At 40.8% G+C, this 22,864-nt stretch overlaps 1 protein-coding gene and 1 long non-coding RNA gene across 2 annotated transcripts in view; both read left to right on the forward strand.

Moving 5' to 3' along the window:
* Window positions 1-22,864, forward strand: part of HS6ST1 (heparan sulfate 6-O-sulfotransferase 1) — a 194,403-nt gene that overhangs the window by 60,870 nt on the left and 110,669 nt on the right. The window lies entirely within an intron of this gene.
* The window catches only part of LOC310708056, a 58,242-nt gene continuing 36,983 nt past the window's right edge, over window positions 1,606-22,864 (forward strand). Inside the window, exon 1 of the long non-coding RNA XR_014526834.1 lies at window positions 1,606-1,933. This is a non-coding gene — a long non-coding RNA (uncharacterized lncRNA). The remainder of the gene's footprint in view (window positions 1,934-22,864) is intronic.

Consider the following 22,864-nt stretch of genomic DNA (forward strand, 5'->3'; position numbering starts at 1 on the left):
CTCCAATCAGCCCCAGACAATATGTCCAGCGGTCAGCAATGATGGGCGTTGTAGCCCAGTAATATATTAAGGGTGCCATGTGAACAATGCTATTGAATTTAAAATGAGTCTGATTCGTGTTAGAATTCTCAGAGACCTTGTTGTAGTTATACTAGGATCAGAGTTTTCCATAAAGAACATAGAATATTTGTATTTCTTAAAGCCATATAAACCAGAATGAGATAAGCTGCTCCTGAAATTACTGTCTGAGCGGAAAACATGTCAAATATGCATGAGCCTCCCAGCCCAGAGGGTGTTGGGGGCTGGGGAGGGATATTGGAAATGGAATGCATTTGTTCCCCTCAGCTAGGAGACCATTTGCTCTCTGCCTCACCTCTAATCCTCATTAAAAGAGTTCACTGAACTCAGCTGCTTTTGAAAGAAAATTGAAGAGCATCATCTCATCTTATTTCTCAGAGCAAGCTGAAAGGATGGCAGTGGTGTCTTCACATTCTCCATTTCCTCTTTGGAGTTTTGAAAATAAAAAATATATATACCCATAGTGACAGGCTCTTTCATTAGCTTTTTGTACTTCCATGCCCCTCAGGATAGTGACAAGGAATTCAACACAAGTCTGTTACATGTCTGCAGTTGTTCAAAAGCATGAGGGATGGGCATATTATGCTCACAATACAGAAATCTGAGCTGAGGGGCTGGCATACAGGAGTGAGTCGATCAGAATACGCTTGCTCAGACTGTGTATTCCTTGGGTTGTGCCCTCTTACATAGTTTGTTTATTTAGTTTTTATTGAGATAGCTTGCCTTTTTCTATTTTATACATTTCCAGGTTCTGAGGGAGGAAGCATTGCTTCTTATGGGACATTTACTTTTTGTTACTGGCAAGTTTTGTTACATGCCTTGGAGGTATCTCTAGGCCAAAAGGTGCTCCTGGATTCTCATATATAGTTGTAGCTCTTGATTTTTTTTCCTCATTGGTGAGTAATATGGAAACCTCAACCAGAAGTAGTTGTCATGGCGCATGTGAAGCTGCTGTCAAAAGCAAACACTCTTGCATCTTCTCTTCTCTGCCACCCTAGTAATGTCTAGCAATTGCTGTTGACTTTTTAAAAAAGCAATTTGGTTTGATTGCAAATGAGGATCACCCTTAATACCTCACTTTGTCACTGAGTTAAACCAGCTGCAGAAAACAAACCCATTTCCTCTGTTTCCTCTCTTCATCTGCTGTCTGTCATTTCTGAGGGAAATTTATGCTGACTCCTGGTTCACTTACCATCTCTCATGCTCTGGTACCCATAGACAAGACAAGAACAGGGGTGGGTGGGAATCTACATTAACCTGAGGCCATGGTGATAATGATTCACCCCATTGTTCTGTTGGCTAACTCAGCTAGTCCTCCTGTTCAGGAATTTATTTAACCATTACTTTGGAGTGGTGGGTGTCTTAAATGACTGAAGCTTTGTCAGAATGTATGGATTAAATCTGAATTTAATCTAGTAGTCAGTGACTGAAGCCACCAGAAAAATCAAAGTAACAAAAACTGTCCTGAGTAATTTTAGTTGGAATAATAATAATAATAATAATAATAATAATAATAATAATTTATTTATACCCCGCCCATCTGGCTGGGCTTCCCCAGCCACTCTGGGAGGCTTCCAAAAGAATATTAAAATACATCAAACATTAAAAGCTTCCCTAAACAGGACTGCCTTCAGATGTCTTCTAAAAGCCTGGTAGTTGTTGTTCTCTTTGACATCTGGTGGGAGGGTGTTCCATGTCCCATGTTCTGATAAGGATGTGTTACTACTTTGGGATCGGCTCCCTGCTTTTACCAATCTAGTCTCCCCGTACCAAACTAACTACCGGTACCTGTCAATAGTTACTGTGCTGCAGCAGTTGGGAGACATTAACTGTTCCTCCCTAACAGGAAATTAAGGTGACTTGCTTGATCATGTATTAGATGGCTTGGGTAATAGAAAACTGTCAGTGGCTCAGTGTTTATTTATTCCATTTATTTATTTATTTATTTATTTATTTATTTATTTATTTATTTGCCAGTCAGTCATTTTATATCCTGCCCTCCCTCATGAAGGAGCCCAGAATGGCAAACACACCAATATAAAAACATTGTAGAAAGATTCTAAAAACAGTTAAAAACATTCTCTCAGCTAGTGATTTCAGGGTTGCCAGGAACAGTATATTTCAGTCATCAACTGCCTAGGTGAAAACAGAAATGCTTTTAAGTTCCTCCTTAAACTGAGTAATGAGGGAGACAGATGCAGGAACACGGCCTTGTAACGGGTTAACACCAGGCCCTGCCCTGCGTTTTCCATAAGGAACTGAGGAAAGTTGTTATTACCTAAGGAATTGGGAGGAATATTCATGCCCCCCACCCAAAAAACAACAACCCTCACACACCAGATTCAAGTGGGCTACCTAGCCTCATCCAGCATATTAGCATGTTACTTGTGCTTGAATTTCCTTGGTTTTGCTGTGTGCCTTTTTCTGTATTGATGCATTCTCTCTTTTATTATTTTCAAGGTCTTGGGGCTTTTCCATCTCCCTCAATATTCCAAGAGTATAAAGGCCTTGCTACTGTTCCTCTTCATGCTAACAAAAAGTGTTTGCTGTGCCAAGCAATAGGCAAATGAGCGCTGAAATGGAGGCCAGGGATGGGGGGAAGCCTTCGTGACTTGCCATGTTTTAGTTGGGTTTTGTATTGAGCGGCTATTATAACAGTTCCAAGTAGTTGAAGGGAACAGGCTAGAACGTGCGTGGATGTGTGTAGAATGTGTGACCTTGTGATTCCCTTTGACAGCTGGACCATTGAGCTAGTTGGGGAGGAATTCCAAGGCATTGGCTGTGGGTTTCATTTGGCCCTTGTATTGCCTGGACATGTTATTTTCCTATTTTTATTATTTTTAAGCAGCTCATTTGTTTCTTTATAGCCTTTGCTGCTCTCTGGTCTCTTCCTATTGCCAGAGCAACACCTGCTGGCTAAAGGGAATACAGTTGCTTTCTGTGGCTGCTTGCTGACTTTTTGCAGCCACTTCTTATTCTCTCCTTAACTTGCTTGCCTTCCCTGTGCTCTTTTCTTCTCCCTGTTCGTTTGCTGAATTGGTTGCAAGTCAGATACTCCTAAATTCCCACTTTCTTGTGCTACCAGAATGGAAACAAGCCAGAATCCCGTTCCTTCACCAACATCTCCTAAATGCACAGCTTCGCATCCTAGTGTCAATTAATAGTGACTTCTCTGTGGTTCCAAGCTTTCCAGGGATGAGGAGCCTGTGGCCCTCCTTAGGCTTTTGGACTCCAACTCCCATCACCCCAAGCCAGCATGACCAGTGGTCAAGGATAATGGGAATTGTACTCCAACAACATCTGGAGGGTCACAGCTTCCCTATCCCTGCTTTAGACTGATCATTACTGTTGTTGTTTTCTTTCTTTTTTTAAAAAAAGGAATAGCAGACAGACAGAATGAAGGAAGCAGAGCAGTGTGCACTTGAGGCACCCAGACACCAAGATTTCAATGCTGCATTTTAACATTATAATTGGTTTTTCTGTTAAGTTTTTGCCTGAATCGTCTTTAATTTTTTTTTTGCTGTATATTTTCTCACAGCATTCTGCATTGCAAAGGCATTCTTACGACTCCCAGTTACAAACTGTCCTTGGCATGCATGTTTTGGGGGTCTACTTTGCTTGCTTGTTTGTTTGTTTTTGTTTGTTTGTTTTTTAAAAATTAAGCTTTATTAATTTAACAGTAAAATACAATCAAATATCAACAATAAACCCAAAAAGAAGAGAAAAAAGAAAAGAAAAATATTACAAAAAAAGAAAAAAGGAAAGAAATAGGAAAAACAAACGACAACAACAAATTCACAATACATAATTTCATTTCAGGAACACAAACTGATATTTAAGTAATCTATACATGTAATGTCTAGAAAGAATTTACTTTCATATTTATACTTTTCTACTTTTTGCGTTCTTTCCATTCCTCTACACCGGTTTGGGTCCCTTCTTTATATTCTTTGACTTCTGTCTAACTCATTTTGGGGGTCTACTTTGAACCTGGACTTACTCTTAGAGCTGGTTTTCATTGCATCATGAAGTCTGAAGTAGCAGCAAGGAAACATTCAGGCCTATGCAAGATGTTTTCCTCTCACCTCAGGATAACAACAATCAGGCCTCATACCTATTGGATTTGTGGGAAGGGCTTCCTGGCCAGAAAATGCAAGATCCAGGCAGATTTAAATTCCTGTACCTGCCTCTTAAGAAGTTAAACAGTAGATGATTTCATAGTAGTCAGAGACGAAGAAGATAATTGAAGATGCAGAAATAAGCCTAAGTTGGGTAGCTAGCACAACTTGAACAAGAGATCCAGTGTGTTCCCTTGAGACTCCATCCAGTGTTACTGTGTCTGCCTTGTTTCAGTCATCTGTCGCTTTTGACCTTTTACCCAACTAATTTTTGCAACTAGCTCAAATGTGTGCCTTGATATTTGTAGACATGTTGGTTCTGTCAGTAAGTATTAATAATCATCCAGACAGAACAAATAATTCAAATTCCTAGGCACCAGCATCAAATATTTTTTGTGTCTAAGTAGCAGGTACATGTATTTATCTCACCTTCCATAAGGCAATGCTGAACAACAAACAACTTCCCAAAAAATCTAGAACTAAATCAGAAACGGGATGAGAGGGATGAGAGATGGGGCTTGGGGGAAGTGTGGGGTTTGGCTAGCCCAAGAGTGACCAGTCCAAGACTACACAGCAACTCCCAGTCTTGAGCATTGTACACTGAATGTTTACTTTTTAGAAGGATGTGTAGTGGATATATTTAGCTGTTTTGTAAGGTTTTTAAACTTGGCCTTCACATTTCCTTCAAAAATAGCATGTATTATTATTTCAACCCAGTGGAGTAATCACAGTGTATATTTCCTATCATTCGTAGATGCAGCATAAGATCAAGGCTGGATTATCCATTAAGCAAATTACTCTGTAGAACCAGACCTCAGCCAGATATGGTTTTGCTATCTGGAGCTTCCCAGTATGAAAAGTGTGTCCAGCCTGCTGGTTGGATTTTTATCTCCATCCTCCTCCACTTTCACACACAACGCAGAAGATGGTGCCTGTTTCCATGTCACAAGAGACGAGTTGTGTACAACTCCCCGCCTGGGGGGGAAAATGGACATTATTGTTTGCCTGACTGATACAAAAAGCTAAATATTCCCATATTACAGGAAATCTAATTGGTGGGGCCATGATTGGATAAACTGAAAACTGGCATCTGTGTCCACAGAGATGCATTTGTCTTTGTGTATGAATTGTAGCAGATGAAGAAGCCTGGCGCTTAGAGCTAGGAGAGAATATGGCTCAGTACAAAATCCCCTGTCTGGGAGAGACTGCCCTAGCTGTGGGCTGCCGCCTCCCTGCTTCTAAAGTGAGAACAAATATTGGGGGCAGGGGTTAGGAATTAGTCAGGAAATTGAGCATCTGAAAACGGAGACGCAGAGATGAAAATACTTGCTCTTGCAGCATTGCCTCTTGTGGGCCCATATGGCGGGCGATGCAGAGAAGAAGGGGTGTGGGTGTGGAGGAATCTTGGCAATGAAGTAACTTCAAACAAGGTTTTTTTTAAAAAAAAAATCAAAGATGGCTAGTTATTGCTGGATTCCAACACAGTAGGGTCAGACAGCAGAAAATGCTCTGATGAAACACCTCCATCCTAGCTGGCAGCCTCCTCCTAAGCTGGGCCAGCTAATTGTGCCAGAACGGTCTGTGGTTTTGAAGCAATGAGGGAGCTGGATGGGGCTTGCCAAATTCCTTTATGCTTGTGACTGAAGCCAGAACTAATACTTCTAAAACACAGCAGCCTTGTCCTTGTTATGGAAAAGTGTTGCCTTTGTGGACCGTTCTTCACTCCCCCCCCCCTTTTCTTCTTCTTTCCTTTGCCTTCCCTGTCCTTAGCAGCAATCTTTGGCTGCCCAGATACCCACAGGGCTTTTGTGCTCTGCGTTTTACAGCAAAAATAAATAAAGTTCAGAAATGCAAAACTTCCCCCCTCCTTTTAATGGGTGGGAAAGCTTCCATATTCTGCAGGCTTTTACAGATCTCCGCCACTTCCTCTGGGATGTCAGTAAGCAGAAAATATCCCACTTCCTGGGCTGCATAATTATATTGTCGCTTTTGAGCTGTCCTCTTTAAACAAGAGGGTGGAAAATTGGTCCCTATTACTGAACCAAGTCTCTTCCTTCTCTTTGCTTTTCTTCTTTTTATACGATAGATCTCCTCCCCCTGTCTGGCCACCCCAATCCCTTTGGCATCCTATTGAGTGACTTCTTTTTGACACTTCCCTCCCTCTGTGCAAGTGGTGCTGGATCTTGCACCCCTGGGCTGTGTGCAGAAATAAATTGCTCCTGCTGCTGGGATCTGGGAGAAGAAGTGCTTTTAGCGAGTGCCGTGTTTCTCCAATGTAGATTAAAACAGATTCTGGCATCCCTTGGGAATGCTGGGGCAGGAGGCCTGCACCCCATTCAAGAACAGGTTAGCTGAGTGTGGCTCTCCTTTGTTAGGGCTCAGTGTGTTGATTAGGTTACACATTTGTGCTTGCTTTGAATAATGTGGAAGCACTCTTGAGAAATTCCTTTGCCTGAAAAAAGAGAGAATGAAAGGAAGAGAAGGGGAAGTGTTGAGGTGCATGGGAGGGAGGGACTAAGGGCTTGTTGAGACTGGCAGCTGAAGGTCAAAGGTCTGCTGCAACCTTGAGACGCCTAACTGACCTTTTAAGTCTGTTGTCTGCATTGCCATTGCTGGCTGAGACTAATTGTTTGCTGGCATATTTAGAAGGGCTGCTAGAGACCAGTATATTTGCTGCCGCTGTTTCACTGAGCTCTATAGAATGACACTAAGCAGCCTCATGACAGGCAGTTGTCATCTTTGTCGCAATAGTCAGTTTTTTATATTTATTTAAGGGATAGATGGATCATGCAGGCAGTTTCCTGATCAGCACATGTACAAAGAATTAGTTTTTCTTGTCCAGGGTGCCGAGGGTTCATGCGTTGCTTTGATATGGAAATAATCTCCTGATTGGCCTCCTTCAGAGCTGGTGCTCTGGGGAAAGTGCCACATTTGGTTTCTCAGAAATCCAGCCATGGCTATATACTTCTCCACAAAACGCCTAACTGCATTTTTTTTTACAGAATAGAGCATTCAGTTCTCAAGCTATCTCTTTATTCACTTTGCCCTCGTAGGTATTTCCAGTTTCTTCTCTTCAACTGAGGTGGACACTTCCTTATGTTACCTTTCGCCACCTTTAGTTAACGCCATCAGAGTCAAAACATCCCTTCCCACCACCCTGTCACAGGGCTCTATTCTTGCTGCTAATTTGGCTGTACCTCCGGTATCCGTTGCCTCCTTTTAATTCTACACACTATCAGCCATGTGCCAATTAAGTTTTCTGTGGCTACATGGCTCCTACGGGGAATAATCAGCTTAATAGCAGAACTGTGAGAGTTATATTAATCTGTCTTCACTGACTGATCAAAAGTAAGCAAAAAAACAAAGAACAATAACAAGTTTTGTAGGTCTGTACTTCCTGCACTGAGATTTATTTATTTTGTGATAATGGTGGTGATGATGACTCTTCGCCATATGGTCCCAGGGTGGGTTACAACAATATGCAAACACGTTATTAAAATCAGCAAACGCCATTTGCTATCCAAGGAATAGGGTGAGTCCTATCAGTGTCAAAGTCCAAGGTAAAGAGAAGTTTCTTCAGTATAACACGAAAACTATACAATGAAGGGAATTCCACAGCTCAAGGCTGCCACCAATGGCTCTCCCATAAGAGCATAGAATGAATCTGCTGGACCATCTAGTTCAGCATCCTGTTCTCTCTGTGGTCAGCCAAATGCCTGTGGGAAGCATGCAAGCTTGAACATAAGCACAACAGCACTTTGCCTTCCTGTGATTCCCAGCAACTGGTATTCAGAAGCAGACTGACATAGGAATATGGCCATCATGAATTTGTCTTTTAAAGCCATCCAAGATGGTGGCCACCACTGCCTCCTGTGGGAATGAGTTCCACAATTCAGCTGTGTTGCATAAAGAAGTACTTTCTTTTATATATTCTGAAGCTTCCAACATTCAGCTTCCTTTGAATGGCCACAAGTTCTAGTGATAGCAGAGAGAGAGAAAAACTTTTCTCTATCCACTTTTCCCATTCTTAATTTTATAAACTTCTATCATGTCACCTCTTACTCACCTATTCTCCAAACTAAAAACTCCCAAACGCTGCAGTCTAGCCTCATAGAGGAGTTGCTGCACCCCTTTGATCATTTTCTGAACCTTTTCCAACTCTACAATACCGTTTTTGGGGAGAGATGACTAGAACTGTGAACAGTTTTCCAAATGCAGTCGCTCCATAAACATTTTTCTCCCAGGCTGCCCTCCCATCCACAGACCTCCCAAAAGCAGTCAAAAGCCCCCCTCTGCCAATCTTGAGGATCTGTAGGGAATGAGGCAGTTTTTCACATATTTGGGAATTGAGACATTTAGGGCTTTAAGCACTAATGTCAGCACCTTGAATTTGGCCTATAAACAATCTGGCAACCAGTGAAGCTATTTTAAACAGGTGTTATGGAAATTCTAAATGTAAACTCAGCCAGAAATCTGGCTACTTCAGTTTGGTCAGGTTTCTCTGTAGTCTTTAAGAGCGGCCCCACTTAGAGCTCATAGCAGTAATCCAATCTGGAAGTTATCCAAGCCATCTCTTATGTTCCCTCCCTATCCCAAGGTTTCAGGGTAGCCAATGGAACTCTTCGGCTGTGTATATGGATCTCTGTCCCATAAAGATCTTGCCATAAAAGCATCTCCTTGTAACCCAGCTACACACCCAGTTTTTAATATTTTCACTAGATATTGCTGGGTTTAGGGGTATTTTAAGTGTAAATAGCCCATGAAAGCTTTTTAGACCTTGAGGCAAAATCACCAGTTCAGCTCTCTACTGCCACATGGAGAAATTTTTGCATGGATGATATAAGAATAAGAATAAGAATACTGTAGTAATCATCATCATCATCATCATCATCATCATCATACCTTTATTGTCACTACACCACCTGTGTGCAGTGAAATTAAATGAGCCCCCCCCCACATACACTCAGTCTTATTCCATTTCACAAGCTGATTCAAAGCAAGCCCAAGCTACCATGTCTGATAGGTTTTATACTATAAATTACAGGAGTGCACCTTTTTAAAATTGACCTTATGATTCCTCACTAAAGTAACTTAAGAGTCACTCAACATCTTCTCTATGCCATGCACATCCATTGTCTCCAAAGACATATATATATATATATTTTCATAACTGTACTAAATTGAAGGATGCAGTTGCAGCTTCTGCTGACAATTAGATGCTATCATGGAGTACATACTTTTCAGCTCTCATGAGTATGCCTTTGAGTAATTGCAGACATATCCATGGAACTAGGCCATATGTTTTGTTCTCCATGAAGTGTGTCTCTGGAGAGTACAGGCAAGCATTGCATGGAGAAATTCCAAGTGGGCCTAAATGTAACAAGGTCCAGCTTTTTCACCAAACAGATCCTTCCTAGCATATGGTCCAGAAACTTAGTTCTTCAGGGTAGCACAGGCTAGAAATATGAATTGAAGAAGTATTTCTCATGCCCAGTTATGTAATTAAGAGATCCATGCTTCTTATAGTTTATAAATAATTATTTCAATTTCCTGTTTCCTGTCCTGAGACTTTTGAGACAGAGTGTGCTACAGTGTCAAATGTGTAAATACATTCCACATTAGACTTTGCTGTTGGGTTTTCAGCTGAGTGTCTTACTTGTGTGCCTGGCCTGTGCCCCTGGTCATTCTTGCTAACAAAGTTTGAACCAGTGCTGGTGAATCCATTAAATTTGTTCATTGTAAATCAAAGCAGCAATTTCAGCAATCATAGCTCTGCACAGAACTGGTTGTAATATGCTAAAGTCCCCACATAAAGCTGAGTTATATCATTTGCTTGTCTACTTTTATAAAGATTTGCAACAGCCGTCTCTTTTGTTGTCCCTCCAAACTTGCACCTGATTTTGTTGTTTCTAAATATAGCATCTGTCATCAGGGTGATTGTAATTATTAATTCGCCTCTTCTCTCTTTCTCTCTCTCTTTTATAATGGAACTCTGATGTCATCCTTCCCGACCTGCCATTCAATTGATGCATTTAGGTAAGTCTTTGCATGCTGTTCAAAGCCTTCCCTTCTTTTCTTCCCTTGTGTTGTACATTGTCGGTGATAGGTTAGTCTCACAATCCAGTGATTTACATGATTATTCCAATTGTTATCTTGTCTAAAGAAACTCCGTATTGAATGTGTACAGAAAATATGTATCTAATTTATTTTGAATATGAAGTCCTACCTGTTGCTACACAAATGATCCCCCCTACACACACACACACACACACACACACACACGGAGTTTGGCTTTTTCATGAAAAATCTCCTGATTTCCCAGGTGGAAGAGTCAGGTCCCTTGAACTGCAAAGGCCAGATTGGTAAGCATGTATTCCTGGCCAAGGAAAGACCCTGATTACCTCATTAATAAACCATACATCTACACCTAATAGTTCCAAAGCATTTTTTTCCCAGAATTCTGAGACACAGGTACAAGATGTGTATTGACTACCTTTCTTCCTTTAATAGATAATTGTGGTGTGTGTAATTAAGGGTATATGTCAGGTTCAAATGGTTAAAAAAAACCAGTGTCCATGAAGAGGAAATAATTGTGAGCCATGACACACACACGCTATTGCCAAATCCCCAGGAGGCACTGCTCATCTGTTGTTTCTCCTCTCCCCTCTCCATTTTGGTTTGTTTGTTTCAAAGAAAAATCATGGAGGGTCAGGCATCACTATGAACTCCCTAGCTCATTCTTCCTCCATGCAGTTGTAGTGATGGGGCTACTCTGTTAGGGTGTTGTTGTTATTTTAATGTATGGTCTTGAACTTTGACTTCCCTGGCCACTGTTTTATTATGCTATAGTGACTGATTGACAGATGGATGATTTTTGTTTCAAATCATAGACCACTTTTGAAACAGAAACATATACAAAGCAGCACACAACCGTATATGTCAACCAATAAATCATACTCTGGTTTTGAAACTAGATAAAAACAAAATGTTTCACAACAGCACAAAATACTACGGTATATGTATAACGAAGGAGTGGGAGATGAAGGCACAGGCGCCCCTGCTCTAACCCAGAAAAATAGTGTGCTAGTCTTCTTGTAGCCTATTTGTATGTTCTTTGAGATTATCAGTCCACTTTTTTTTTTAAAGATAGCAAGTTGTACATAGAATTATAGAATTGTTGAGTTGGAAGGGACCACAAGGGTCATCTAGTCCAACCCTCTGCACTACAATAATCTTTTGTCCAACTTTGGGCTCAAACCAACAACCCTCAGATTAAGAGTCTCATGCTCTACCAACTGAGCTATCCCAGCATATAACCTATTTAATCCTGTCTGAGGTATTTGCGTACTAAGCGCATACATGATCCCAGAAGTTGGGATGGAGGCACTCTCTTGGGATCTGGCTTGTCATCTTTGAATTCTTTCCTGAATCTCTAAATCATCTTATGGCCATGTGCTCTTAGTATGTACTCCAATCTCATTGAATATTTTCAATTCCAGCTTAGAAAGTACATTTGGACACGTCTATAGAATCACTTGGTCTCTAGGTTCTTTCTTGTGTGGAGTTCTTTCATAAAGAGCACACAGGGTTGGACAAGACAGTGCTGATAAAACAGCAGCACAGAGCGGTTGTAAAATTTGGGTACATGTCTGCATTGGACAACCACTTGTTCTGGCCCGTGTCCATCCATACACAGAGCAGTGGGGCTACTATTAGAAATATAACTGCAGGGGCAGTTCTGTAGCAAGCTGTGTATCTGTATAACCCAAGTGGTTGCTAAACCTCTTACTCTTATTGCCTGCCCTTTATTCATACTCTTCCCCTGCCTCATCTCAACTCATTGCGTACTGCTCTTGTGGCTGTTCAACCTGGTTCCTGCCTTCATAGTGCCATTTTGGCTGTGCCTCCAAGTACTGTAATCAGTCCTGATAACTGCTACAAGCTGGGGCTCAAAATGCCTTTCAACTCAAGCAAAGAATAGAATTCATCTGCCAGAATATCCTACTTTGTTTTGAAGCCTCATTGTCAAGGGCTGTATGATGATCAGTGCAGTTGTTGGTCTCTCTAGTCAGCTGACAGGAATGCCAGAATTTTCTTCAGTCGTCGAAGTTAGGTAATTATCCAGATGATTCCTGCTGGAGTTTCAAGAGAAAAACAAGTAGGAATATTCCCATGTGAGATATCCTCTACACAAAGAATTGCTTTCTTTGTGTACCAAAACAGGATAAATTAGCTCAGAATTCACTCCTGGGAAATTCCAGCCTGCCAGCAAAACAGATGGCAAAGATATCCCAAACCTGCAGCTCTAGGCCTTCCTTATATCATTGCTGTAAGCTTCTTAGTCCTATTCTCTTGTGTTAATGTCTCTAACAGTTATATTTCTGACATAGGCAGCAGCCAGAGGAGGAGAAGTCTGGAGAACAAAGTCTCTCTTTTAGCACCTTGGCCAGCACCAGGCTTCTGGCCTGCAGTGGGAAGCTTTTATAGGTGTAACATTTCTTCCGGGAATGACGAAGTTTGAATGTTCCCTTTGCAATTATTTCAGGCTTCCATATCATTAGCAACACAAATTTGGCATGCATCCCTCCTTGCTATTGTATTGGGAGAACTCTTACCATCAGCAGGCAAAGTTTACCCTTTTAAGATGCTTCTTTAGCTCCATTTAAGTACACTTGGAAGTGCAGCACAGGATTGCATATTAAAAATATCCTATTAGCACAAAGCTAATCACATCCCTACAGGTAGCTTTTATTATGTATGTAAACAAATATTGCTTGGTTTTTAAAAGTAAATAGATACAGACAGACAGACAGACAGACAGACAGACAGACAGACAGACAGATAGATGATAGATAAACATCACCCTTATTAAAACTACATTCCAGGTTTGTTGATAACAATGTAAAAATAGCAATAACATTCAAAATGTATTTTTTAAAAAATAAACAGATTAAAAAGTGGCAGACAAAGCAACTACAGCATACTGATGAAACATCGATCAATAGAATTTAATGTGTCCATTCACTCAGGTATGATGCTGGGGTGTCAGTATGGCAAGAGCCTGAATTTCAGCACCAATGATACTGAAAAGGTGAGCTATAAGAACACATAATCTGGAAAACAGCCAATGCAAAGCAGGAAGCTGCTCCAACAACATTCCACACTACGTGTCTCACTCTATGGTGCACAAGTCTCTCACAGGGTCACCATGCAGGCTGAATTTATATTGAAGTAATTGAGTGATGTCCTTTTAAACGGAAGGCCTTCTGCTTATCTGATGCTAGTGAAAATACCCACATCGTAGTATAAACATGTTGTGGGAATCTGTTCAAAGGTTCCTGTAACATTTTAAGAGCATTGTGTGAACCTGCTCTTTTGGTTTGTTGTCTTAAGTGTCTCACAAAAGGCACAGTCAAGAAAGGGGTTCTCCTCTTTTTCAAAATATCCCTGGTGAAGCGGAAGACTTGGAAATGCTAGCATCTTGATAGAGGCTGTGTTCCACTGGAGATAGTGTGATCAAATAGTAGCTAACAGTCTGACGTGAAATATTCATGCTGCTTGATGCATTCCAGCCTATCATCATTCTGTGCTCCTGAGAAATAAGAGAAAGCTGTACATCTCCACAGACAAATAAGGCATTTTGCAGCTATTGTTATCAGCTTCTGCTTGCTGGTGGATTTCTGTATTCAGCTGGCCTTTATATTGGCCGTACATTGCATGTAATATATCCACATCACCTGATCTCTCTCTGATAAAAAATTGGAGCAATTGAGGTTCCCAAAATCTATTTTAGTTCTTCTTAACTTGTAAATAACATTTCCTAGCATGTTAAAGGTTTTATTTTAATTTTTTATTTTAAAAGATTTGTAAACTGCTCACCTTATAATATATCAGAGTGGTTTACAAGAAACCAAAAATAAAGATAAAATATACACCAAAAGTAAGACAGTTAAAATAATAATTCACTACTAGAAGAAAATGCTTGGATAAATTAAAAGTCTTAAGCATGCATCTAAGAGAGTAGCTAGCTTGTTGGAGCATGCCTTATATCAAATGGTAACAAATTCCACATTCAAGGTGCAAGTTGTGCTGGACTTTGTAAACAAATAACAACCATTTTCATCTGGCCTTGTAGCAAGTAGGCACAGGGGCAGATCTACTATGAAACTAATGAAGCTTAAGCTTCAGGGCCCTTAATCACAGAGGAGCCCCAGAAGTGACTAGTTCACATTCTTAAATTTAGGGGTCAAGTAGACACTATTAGAGTCACACAAATCAAATTGATTATTTTTTGTTGTAGTTGTTTAGTCATGTCCGACTCTTCATGATCCCATGGACCAGAGCACGCCAAGCATTCCTGTCTTCCACTGCTTGGTCAAACTTATTTTCGTAGCTTCGAGAACACTGTCCAATCATCTTGTCCTCTGTCGTCCCCTTCTCCTAGTGCCCTTAATCTTTCCCAACATCAGGGTCTTTCCAGGGAGTCTTCTCTTCTCATGAGGTAGCCAAAGTATTGAAACCTCAGCTTCAGGATCTGTCCTTCCAATGAGCACTCAGGGCTGAATTCTTTAAGAATGGGTAGGTTTGATCTCCTTGCAGTCCATGGGACTCTCAAGAGTCTCCTCCAGTTTGAGAGTCAGTAGGACAGGTGTTGCCATCATATCATATCACTTAAAACAGGCATGGCTTCCTCCAAAGAATCTGGGACAGCGTGGTTTGTTAAGGGTGCTGAGAATTGTTAGGAGACCACAGTTTCCCTCTTAGAACTACAGTTAGTAGAGTTCCTTGGAAAGAGGGATTGACTGTTAAACCATTCTGGGAATTGTGGATCTGTGAGTGCAACAGGGGGTCTCCTTACAATTCTCAACACTCCTAACAAACCATAGTTCCCAGAATTCTTTGGGGGAAGCAATGCCTGTTTGAAGTGATATGATGTCCAGGATAGCTCAGTTGGTTAGAGTGTGGTGCTGATAATGCCAAGGTTGTCGGTTTGATCCTAGTATATGATAGCTGCATATTCCTGCATTGCAGGGGGTTGGACTAGATGATCCTCAGGGTCCCTTCCAACTCTTGTGATTCTATTATTCTATGATACTGCTTTAAATGTATAGTGCAGTTGGGGCCTAGGTTGCAGTGTGTGTGTAGCCCATGACGTTTTCCACTGGTTTGCAAATATTACCAAGGGCCCAGAAAGATTGGCAACTCCTGCATTAGCAATACCTTGAGTTTCTTTCTCCATCTCCATTCAGGAGATGGAAACTCTTTGCCACTTTTTAGAATGAACTGCACCTGCTCTGGCAGAATGTCCTCTTGTCTTCTGCCTCTGCCTCCCATCTCTGTAGTAATTATGGCACCAGCCAGGTTTACGGTGCTGCAGGAAGGCCAGTTGCCCATGCTCCTTCATGGATCCAGGACATTCTCACTTGAGGGGCCTCTCTCATCCTGTTTATGTTAGTTCTAATCATTCTTCATGAGGGGGGGAAAGCATAGGAGAGGCATTTTATAATGCAGCTGCACATTCCCAGCTGATGCAGGTTTCCTGTTTACATTGCATTAGACACCAGATCAAACTGAGAGCCACTTGTGTAAAATGACTGCTGTTACAGTGGTGAAACCCTGCTCATTCTACTTTGGCTCCTGCTTTTAACATGGTGTTCCCTCTACTGCTCAAGGAGCCCTTGGAGGAATACAGCACAGGGGAACGAGAAATATTTCCCATGTCTTCTTACAGTCAAGACTTAAGGATTCCCAAAGTGTGAAAACCCAGTTGCTGATTTCTACAAGCCAGTTGCTGCAGGCTGGGGACAAAGTGTCATGGGAAGGATGAACAATTAGGAGCCAGTAGGAGAAAAATTGAATGGAGGGAACTTCAGATGTTGGATGCCGTGCTTCATACATGTACTTGGAAATGTAGATTTTACGAGATGCACAAACAAGATGCAAGCACAATATTTTAAAGAACCAGATTACTACTTGTCTCTTTTCATCTGTAGTGGGTGCCCTTAAAGCGAAATGGTGTTTGCCAGCTTGCGTCACCAGCATGGAGTTTTGGTAGCAATTTTTGAAAACTATAAATAATGCAAAATTGCACTCGTGCACAGAGACACTCACTAATGTGTGTTGAGTGTTCTGTTAATATTTGCTTAATTTTTAAAAAGCATTTATTGCAAATATGAATATGCGGTTTGTGAGGGGATGCATATACAACGAGGACAGGTATCCTGGTTCCACTTGCTGACTCAGTTCACAGTTTGGGACTAATGTTTCACACCACACTATCCATCCTGGAAACATGCAAAGCAAACATGGGGCCGAGCGGATATAAACCATCATCTATGCAATAAGGAGAGAATGTTGATGGCTTGCAGAAGGTGAATAAAAAGGGTTGGGGGGTATGTTTTGTGAGACCATCTGCTACTGTGATTTGGAGCCTCCATATAAAACCATGGCTCTAGCTCATACAAAAGCCTTTAAATAGGGTAACTAATGGGTCACATGCATCCTTGCTTGTAAGGTTAAGACCCACAAGTCATCATTTGTAAGAAGGTGGGGGATGAATTGTTCACTGGAGGGAAAAGACATTAAATCTAAATCCATTGTAGCAGCCACAGGGGACTCTATTGTTTCTCAGTATTATGTGTCTTAATGAAATGCAACTTAATGCATGTCTGTTGCTCTTGCCCCTCCGATTTTGAGCCCTACTGCTACCTTCTTAGAAAAAGGGTGGTTCTCAAGTCTTCACCACCATCAAAAGCAATTTTCCTCAATCACCTGCTGTCTGCTTCTTTCTTATCATAGAATAGCCTTGGGTTTTGACACAAACTAGGAAATGCAGGACCATTAGTTTCTGTGTTTGCTTTTCTGTGGCCATTGCGGGGGGGGGGGGGGAATCAGTGTTTAAAGAATGGAGGCAGGGAAGTCTCAGGAGGAGGGGAAAAATGTCTGGGATGTACCTAGTATGAATGGAGATCTGGACGAGGAGTTCATGCTTGGGTAGGCAAAGCTTGTTCTGGAAGACTATGGCAAATCTCACCCAGGGTTCATTTGCTGGTCAAAACCCACTAATCATGAGAGAGGGATTCTGTGCTGGGGGGGACAGAACAGTGGGTCAATCACAACAGGCCATTGATATTGCCTTACAATGCCATATTGGGGTGGCTGGGAGGTTTCATTGCTTAATGGCATCTCTGTCTTATTTTGGACCCCAAGCTGCTGCTGCTGCTCTTTATCACTTTTATAGCACCAACAGTATGGTAGACTGTTGACCTAACTAATTCCATATGTGTTAGACTAGACGAATGATCTTTGTACACATAGGGATTGTTTCAAACACTGAAGCTATACAAGACTTCAGTTTTTTTCAGGGCATTTTTGTGGATGGCATTGTTCAGCAGCTCCATTTTGGCTTCTACTTTAGTTTAAAATGATAGTAGCGATGGCTTCTCTTCCCATTAACTAGCTGGCAATTCTTTGTCTCACAAAGGTCTTTCCCCCCCTTTTGAAAGAGGTGTTTAGGCATCTGGTTTTCAATCTCCTCCCTTTACCTTCACTCCATTAATCAAATTGGAAAAGCTGTGTCCTGGTACTGAAGTTTCTTTCCGATCATCACATTGACCTCACTTTGTCAAGAATGTTGCTGCTGCTTTCAGGTTAACTTTATCTTCCATCAGTTTTGAGTACCATTAGTCTCTGTGCTTTAATCTTTATGTTTTGTGTTTCTTCCACTATGTTCTTTTCTGGAGATATTAAAGGTCAATCTACATGCGCATATATACATTTTTTTCCTTTTGAAGCTGGAATTTGTTTTGGCTTTCCTAACTAGGCGAGTGTTGAAAATCACAAGTTCCTTCTTGCCTACAAAGCTGATCTCTTTTGATCATTGTTAAGGGACTTCGGGGCAGGAAAAGCATGTGCTCTGGCTGCCAGACACCACTTGCTGTAGGTAGATCATTAGCTTTGCTCCACTGAGAAGAGCAGATTGCTCACTTAAACAAGACCTGTGACAAAACAAACTATACAGTAGTTTTGATTTAGTTCTTTATAATATCACATAGTGTTTGTGGGTGAAAAATGTATAGGTATTCAATGAGAGAGAGAGATCTGGACTAAGTTAATTGAACAAGTTCTGTTGAAATCATTGTAACAAGCCAGTCATGATTTAAGTCCAACTGATTTCAATAGGAACTGTATACAACTAAATCTCTTTGGGTTTAGAAGCACTTCCCCAAACACAGTGGAACTCTCCTCCCCACCTGTCCCCTTGTCCTGCGCCACCCCAAATTTGCTCTGGGGGTCTGGGGAAAACCCCAGAGCATATTTGTGTGGGGAGTAGAGGGAGGAGCTGTTCCATAGCACTTACAGAAATCATTTCTTATGCGCAGTGATTTAGTTGGATATAAACTGTAGGCTGGATACTACCCACTATATATGTGAAATGCAAACCTATCTGGTAAAAGCTATACAGATGTCTACCCATTCTTGGAATCTCAGTTAAGACTGAATTATGTATGTATCTTTGTCCTTTGGGATAATGTCACTTCAGCAGAAATATGTGTATTCCTTCTCATCTACCACATATATTCTGCCAAACATTCAATGTTTCTTGGAACAGCAGCAGAAAGTAAATTTCTGTACTTTGCCAACTGTACCCTGTAAATATTCAGCTCCTTATTTCTCCTTGGGGAGTAGATATCTTGATATTCCATATGGGCACTTACTGAGGCGGGATTCCTTCCTGTCATTCATTCATAACAAGCTGATTTCCCTTGAAACAACACCGGGAAATTGAGGGGCTGCTGTGAGGTCAGGGCTATCCAGTGTGGTGTCCTCCAGATATTGTGGACTACAGCTTCCATCAGGCCCAGCCAGAATGGCAAATGTTTAGCGAATTTTTTATTTTTATTTTATTTCACAAAATGTATGTACTGCTCGGATGTAAGGGGAAATAAGCCCTATCAAAGCTGTTGGCAAAAATCATGGGAGTTGTAGTCCAAAAAGCTGGAGGACATCACATTGGCTAGTCCTATATTAGGTTCATTGTTCATAATTTTGATTAATGCCACGCTTTGTTTCAATACGAGTAATTCAGAGCTTCTATTGATGATGATGATGATGTTCTGTCATAATCATGACATAGAACCAATGAATAAAATAGCCATTCGTTAAAACAACCTTTTAATAATAGCTTTAAATTGTTTAAAAATCAGCAATAAATAATGAGCATTAAAACTGAATGTCCTAGTAAACACTGCCACCCTTCAAGTGGGCATGTGGGACAAGGACATGTGGGCTTTTAGGATGTATGGAATGATGTGGCATCCGTTGAGGGTGCATAGGAAATGGATGTGCTGGAGAAGAAGGCGATGGTCTGCTCAGGCTCCTAATAGCTCATTGTAAATATCCTAGAAGAGAGATTAGGGTTGTGGGTGGGGGTTGTCCCTTGAGGTCTACCTTGTACTATACAGAGATGTTTCAGGAGGAACAAATTAAAAAAGGTTTGATGTTATGTTATTAATAACTTTTTCTGTTAGGAGGTAGCAAAGTGGGTGAAAGGAGAAACAAACCAGAAGCGGAAGTTGGGGGAAGCCTATGAGGGGAGGGAGGAAGGAATACATAATAAATGTTAAGAATCTGAGATGTGTGTAATGAATGAAAAAGAAAAATGAATAAAAAAATTATATATATAAAAAAGGGACCCGATCTTCCCTTTTCCATTCTCCAGAGCCATCCTACTCTCCAGCTGCTGTCTCCCCCACCAACCCTTCCTCTAACTGAAACAGCACTACAGGACTACCGTTCAAGGCCAGTTGGAGCCCTGGAGTGCTCCTCCTGAGGTGGGGGTTGCATTCCAGCATTTTATTATAAACGTTTAAAGAGAAACTTGGCAAAGAGTCCTCCTAAAATGGTTCTCCCATTTATCCTGGTGAGGCTTTTTTAATATAAAAAAGTTCCTATTAAATGTTGAAATGCATCTTCTCATTCTCTCATGTTTGATATGTAGCCAGAAAATGGGAAATAATCTCTCTTGTATAAAAAGGATTTTCCTCCCTTTAAAAGGGCTTTTATACCTTAATAACACTATGTCACTAAAAAGGCCTTTGAGAGGCCATCTTGGCCACCTATTCAGCCAGCAAATAAAGATTTCTTGTGCGTGTTTTTCTGGGATGAATAAATGAAGATCTCGGATGGCTAGCCTCTTATTGTAAGGATAAGCAGTCCTTTGAGGAAAATGCACCATTTAGAAATCCCCCTTTTCCAGTTATATTCCTAATAGCTGTGTGTGTATGGGTTGGCAGTTAAATATAATACATCCAAAATGTAGCGTGTTCCTCTAAGTATAACACTTTATCTGCTTTTGGTAGACCAAACCTGTCCTTCTCTAGTATTTTAGATTTTAATGATGTGATGGCCAATTTGGGTTCAGATTTCTTGACCATTAGCTAAAACCTGGATAGAGCTGAAACTATTAATTTCATGTTGTTTTCTGGGACTTCCTTACCTCCTTCCACCTTGCTTAAGTCTCTCGCTGTATTATTAGATGGCTTCTCTTCTGCCTGGCCTCCTGTTCGCCCTGACTTCTACCCAAATGATTAATGGAGATAAATGTGCCATATGGTCAGAGCATCTCTCATCTCTGCTTCCATGTTTGTCTTTCATTAGCCTAACTCTGGAGCAGGGTGGATTCTCAGCCAGGTACAAAGACCAAAATACATCACAACCAGTTCCTTTGATTTTTATTACGAGCTAGCTATACAAACGACTCTTGTTTTCCTTTCCTGTTTTTAGAGGCTGTATCTGCCAGTCTGCCACTACACAGAGTTTGTGGACAGGGCAGTTTCCCCTTTAAGTGTTTTTGTTTGTTTTTTACTGTGTCTGGACGGATTTACGTGTTGTTGTTATTTTATAATTATTAATTATTGTCAGTTTGCTTGGTGAGCTTGCTGGAAGCAGGGACTTTAACAGCTTTCCATTTCCATCATTAATGGTACAGGTGTTCTTCCGTTCTGAATAATGGCTGTTCTTTCAGTTGTATAGCTCTTGCCTTCAGGAACAAGTTCACTTGCAATGGTTTCTCCTTTGTTCACGTCGGGTTCTTGTTGTTTGACCGTTTCACTATAGTATTCTGTGGACTTCAGTTTTGAATTCCTAGATATATTTCACTGTTGTGTTTAAGTAATGTTAGTAAAGAACAGAACAAAGCACAACATGAGCCTTGCAGGATCAGGCCAGAGGCCCATCTAGTCCAACACTCTGTTCTCCCAGTGACCAAGCAGATACCTATGAGAAGCCCATAAGCAGGACCTGAGCACAGCAGTTTTCTTTCCATCTGTAATTCCCAGCAATGGTATTCAAAGGTATACTGCCTGTGACAATGGAGATGGAATGTACCCACTGAAGCTGCAAATACCTGTGTTTGTATACTTTCTGGGTAGTAGACACTTGGACACACAGCCTCTGAAAAACCAATGGCAATCAATCCCATCTGCATCTTTGGAGTGGATTCAGGCATGCTATTTCAGTCTTAAAATCAATAGAACTGAATGTACAGTAATCGCTCCACCCTAACCCAATTTATCAAAGTTTAATGTTCCTCCTTGTTTGGAGCAGATCCTTTTGTTAATCTATTAAATGAGTTGAATTTGTAATTCAGCACACCACCACTATAGTTTCACCATGCAAGCCTATACATGTTTGCTCAGAAGCCCATCTTGCCTTCTTCCCAGGTAAGTAAGTGTCCACTGAATTACGCCTCTTAAAAAAGACAAGGCAGATGAAACAGCAAAGCATTTAGGAAATGAGTGGGCATTGCTGAGAAAGATGAAAGTTACCAGAGTTTGAAATGGTTACCACTAAAGGACTTCATGTCCTCACCCTTGTTGCAGCAAAGCAGTTGCTCAACCTTTTCAGTTTCATTTTTGAAGAAAAATAAATATTTAAAGACGAATGTGGGGAGAAAAATTTGTCACCCGTGTAGTGGCACTGTAGGTCAACAGGAACTCGTGGAGCCACATTCTATAAAATAATTTCATTTTCCTAATGACATAATATGAGTCTTGGGGAAATGTGATATTTCTCTAACAGAAGTACAACCTTGAAGAAGAACACTGGTGTATTCTTTGTATTGAAACAAAAATATTATTTGGAAAAGCCCCCTCATTTTAGCTGTGGTATTTCACCAGAAGTAATTATATATTCATATGGGAGTCTGAATTCAGTGATAAAAATATTATACATGGTAGTTTCATTTTTTAAAAACTAATTTACTTAGGGGTTCACAAACATATGTCCCATTTGTTTTCAGTTCCATTCCACCACTCTATAAAAAGTCTCTAGTTACTGGCTGCAAAATTTTCATAACCTTGTTACAAATGCAGAAGAAAGAGTACTTAAAACTATTTATCAAGAATAAGCATAATTATAGAGATGATGCTTAGATCTTATTAATTCTCAGTCATTTTCTAATCCCCCTAGCAGCTTAAATTTGAATGTAGTATGATTTGTTGCCAATATTCATGAGTAAGCATTAAGTCTTATAGGATTACTCAACAGTAGTGAATGTCCTGCTAGTTTGGAAGGGGACTTCTGGTTTGGAGCAGCGAAAAGACAAACACTGGCTTCATTTAGAGGGTCAAATCTTTTTTTAATAATAATGATGAACTGAGGTGCAT

The sequence above is a fragment of the Podarcis liolepis genome (genome assembly GCF_965112155.1).
Source record: "Podarcis liolepis genome assembly, chromosome: 5".
Classification (NCBI taxonomy): Eukaryota; Metazoa; Chordata; class Lepidosauria; order Squamata; family Lacertidae; genus Podarcis; species Podarcis liolepis.